Source organism: Lactuca sativa, chromosome 4, assembly GCF_002870075.4.
Source record: "Lactuca sativa cultivar Salinas chromosome 4, Lsat_Salinas_v11, whole genome shotgun sequence".
Taxonomy (NCBI): domain Eukaryota; kingdom Viridiplantae; phylum Streptophyta; class Magnoliopsida; order Asterales; family Asteraceae; genus Lactuca; species Lactuca sativa.
This window is the reverse complement of record NC_056626.2, coordinates 71165023-71169326: the sequence shown is the minus strand read 5'-3', so window position 1 is coordinate 71169326 and position 4304 is coordinate 71165023.

Here is a 4304-nt window from a genome sequence, read left to right as displayed (position 1 = left end):
CAAATTGGTCCTAGTTCGTCTTTGTCTTATCCAAGACATCACAACTTACCTATTTTAAATGTGCAAGAATAAGAAAACCATTTCTGAATTCCACATTTGATGAGTGTTATAAACCTACTTAAGACTTGTCCCTGAATTCGCAATCTTGGAGTATGACTCTAAGATTCGATATTGGAACGAAGTATGATTGACTTCTTGATTTAACCATTTCCACAATTCTCGATTCCTCTTCTTAGATATACAAATGCACTAAGAGTCACTTAGAGAATCAATTGAGATATGGTTCTTAATCATTAAGACTTAACATAAAACACAATAAAAGGTACTCTCCCTTCTTCTTAGAATAGAGAAACTTTTATCTTTCTACCCACTTGATTCTTCTTTATTCGTTCTGCTATTCATTGAAACTCTTTCAATCAACTCAGAAGTACAGTTAATCTTATAAGTATAATCATATTTACTAAACTTTTAGAAAATCATGAAAAATATCTTATCTCTCTTTGTGGTGGACTTGATCAACACACAACCTAGTGTACTCGATCTACTAGTCCTTCACTTGACACTTTGTCAAAGAGTTAGTCTAATTTCGAAATATGGAAGTTTTCATTCATCACGCAACCAAGTTGTATGATTCCAAGTTTTCGTCCAATTGAAACTTGGGCGATGAGAAACTCTCCCTATTTGGTGAATTCTTGACATCTCCACAAACAACATAATCAAGAATCAAATCCTTTATTGCTAATAATAGAAATCTTCAAACATCAGCTTTTCATACACGCCATTGCAAGGATAAATAAATAAGATAAAATCAAAATTTATTTTATTGCGGAAAAATTTGTCCTTGCAATGCAATTCAATTGAAAACTATGTTATTACATATTTCTTAGCAATCTTTTCTAACTCCAAGTAGTAGATCAAGAGTCTAATCTTCAAGCAATGCGATCGAAATCCATTTCTTCACGATTAGATTCAACTGACTTCTTCCGTAAAGCTCCTCTCTTTTCATCGATCCTACAAATCATCAAAATGTAATCTTATCACATCATGTATTAAAAATCTAGAATAGGAACTTAAAAGATTTAGTTAATGGATTTTTCCTGAAGGAGATCCACACGTCTTGACTCTCCCATATCTTATATCCTTCAGGTAGTTAGGGCAGCTACGTCTCCAATGCCCCTTCTCTTGGCAACAAAAGCAAATGGACTCTGTTGGTGTCACAACTAGGAATTTGAAGCCTTGTAAACATTGAACAAAGATAACAAATGTAAATCAACAATGGGAAACCATGTAAGATGCTTATTCATTAACAACAAAATCTCAATCAAACACATCATATATGCACTACAAATAGCCAACAAACTATTGAGAACCAAGAAATCCTTGTTTAAGTCCATTTTGGACTAGGATTTCCTTATTGGGCCCAATGGACCAATAAGCTTCCAATTGGACAATCTTGGGCTTAGAACTCTTGAGTGAGCTCTAATTAGACCCATTTTCATTTATTTTAATATTTTGGGCCATATTGGGCCAATAATGAAACAAAATATTTAAATGGACCGTATTGGGCCATAATTAACCTAATTTAGCTCTAATAGGTCATAATAAAAAAAATCATATTTATATTTATTTGGGCCAAACATCACTCAACATAACCATGAAATGGGCTTAAGCGTACAAGGCCCAATCCTTTTCTTTTCCCCTCTCCATTCTTGGCCCAAGCCCAACCAAAGAAGGAGAGTTAACTTTTCCTATGCCACCTCACATTTATCCATAGGTTTCCCATGCACCAACTCATGTTTTCATGCAAATCAACTCAAAAACCTCTCTTCTCTCCCCTCTCTCTTGCTCTCGGCTGAATCCAAGCACACACACACACACACACATTTCACTTACAATTCTCTGAAGAAAACTCTCTCCACTCCTCTCCATATTTTCGAGATCAAGGAAGCTTTCAAGGAGATTTATCCCACAAACACATCATCTAAGGTAAGTTGATGTTAAATCCATAATCTAGCTATTTACTTTCATTCAAGAATCATCTCTTAATGCATTCAAACTCATGATCTTGCACCTTAGAAGCATCTAAGTTCGAGATCCATCCAAGGAACTTGATAGGGCTGAAAATGGCACCAAACTTCTCCAAATCTCCTTCAAAAACGATCCACAACTCAAGGTGAGTTTCATACCCCCTTCTGTTCGGTTTTTATGAGTTTTACGGGGGAGAATACAAGAAAATGTGTTGATCTATGTGTAAATGTATGCTATGTGTGATTTGATGCATGTATGTTTGTGATATCATGTGTTTTGTGATGAATATGTTATCAAAAAGTGTGTAATAACGGAGATCAAAGACATGAGAAAGGAAATAAACATAACTTAAGCTATTTTACACTAATCAAGTCAAGAAAAATAGTTTATAAGGTTAGGATAAACATACTTGAACATAAAAACCATTTTTGGGCTTAAATTGCCAAAAATACAAACTTGGGGTAAAAATCAACAAGTCACGGTTCTTGATGCGCAAGAGGGTCCAAAACAGTTTCCATAAATATTTTCCTGATTTTTAAAAATTTCTATGGACTTAAAATGTAAAATTTTAACCTAATGGGCTAATTTTGGGCTTTTCGGCCCAATAAGCCCCAAAATGCGAAATTTTACAAGTTGAGAGGCTGGAAATGAAATTTTCTGTAAAACAGGGAGTAATTAGCAAAATTAAATGTTTACAAGGTTCAAAAATGCTTTTCATTATCAAAAAGGACTAAAAATGCAAACTTTTTAGATTTTATGCCAAAATTGTAAAAGTTGTGAAAAATGGGTCCTTAACCGAGAACCACTATTCTAGAGGGGCTGAAACTGTCAACTAAATAAACTTTGGGGTAAAATCGTGTTTTCATAAAATAAATCATACAAAAGTGTCAAGAAAAGTGTTTTAAGGACTAAAAATGAAATTCTTTTATATAAAAGGACCAAAAGTGTTATTTTTATAAAAGGATGAGTAATTAAAAAGGGCCAAACTCTACTTACAAAAAATCAAATTAAGATACAAGATCCACGAATTACCGACGAAAATGGAAAACAAATACACTCTCAATAATACATATCCTTACCAAACGAATTGATTCGGTCTCGAATCAATAACAACACAAAATCGTTAAACCAAAGTAATTCGTTAATCACACGATAACTACAATAAGTCAACATACAAACTTTGGGCTTAAAAGTTTTGAAATCTTGCTTGTTATGCCTTTGTAGCCCAATAACATGATCTTTGGGCCCAAAGGGATTATGCTTACGTGATATTGGGCCTTCTATGACCAATTCCACGTAAAAGGACTTTCAATAGCTCTAATGTGTTATTGGGCCCTAATGGCCCATTAGTACTGCTAGTGAGGTCGAGAAGTCAAATCCGAGTTGGGCCAAGTGTCTTTCCCATTCCTGATAGCCTTGAATAACTCCTGGTAATAAGGGGGCTTCGTACCCTCCTTTCTCCTCGATTGTTGGGCTATGAGAAAACAAAGTAAACAGATTTAGGACGATAAACAATAGTAATCAGGGTGGGGGGATTAAGTGAGTAGTAACGGTCGACACCTTTAAGGATCGTTCGTAATCTGTAGTTATAAACTAGTCATTTTCCTAATGGGTGATTATAACAACTCACAAACCCTAATTAATCCAACGCCACCCGGGTATCAAAAACATTTGACGTATCGGTATAACAATAAACAAGTCATGTATTTTACGTATTGGGAAAACATCGGGTTTTCCTGGGAAGTTCAACATTTTCACTTGTGTGACGTATACAAAGTTCAACAACTATACATGTTTTAAAAATCAACAAGCAAATTTACGGACCTTCACACTTTTTTTTTTAACAAATACTCTTTTCAGAAAATATCGGATTTTCTGGGTTTACAAACTACACCAAATCATTTGACTACAACATTACTTATGAACTAACCAACATTTCATATGCTGACGTTTTTCAAAATAACTTGTATTCTCAGGTAACAGGTAAGTCGAAGAATAAGTATCAAGTTATGTTATGGTGTTTTGCTTAGATTATCTATCGAACGGTTTATGTTATGAAATTGTAATGACTAAAACAATGTAATGGATGTAAAAAATATCCATTTTATTATTTCAATGCATGGTCATGAATGATGTTATGATTTATGTATAATCATTGTGATGGTATTCAATTTAAGTCACAAGAGCCCTCGGACGTTTCCGCCGTCTGGTTCGGGGGTGTGACAGGATGGTATCAGAGCTCTGTTTATAGTGAACTAGCATATCTAACCACACAT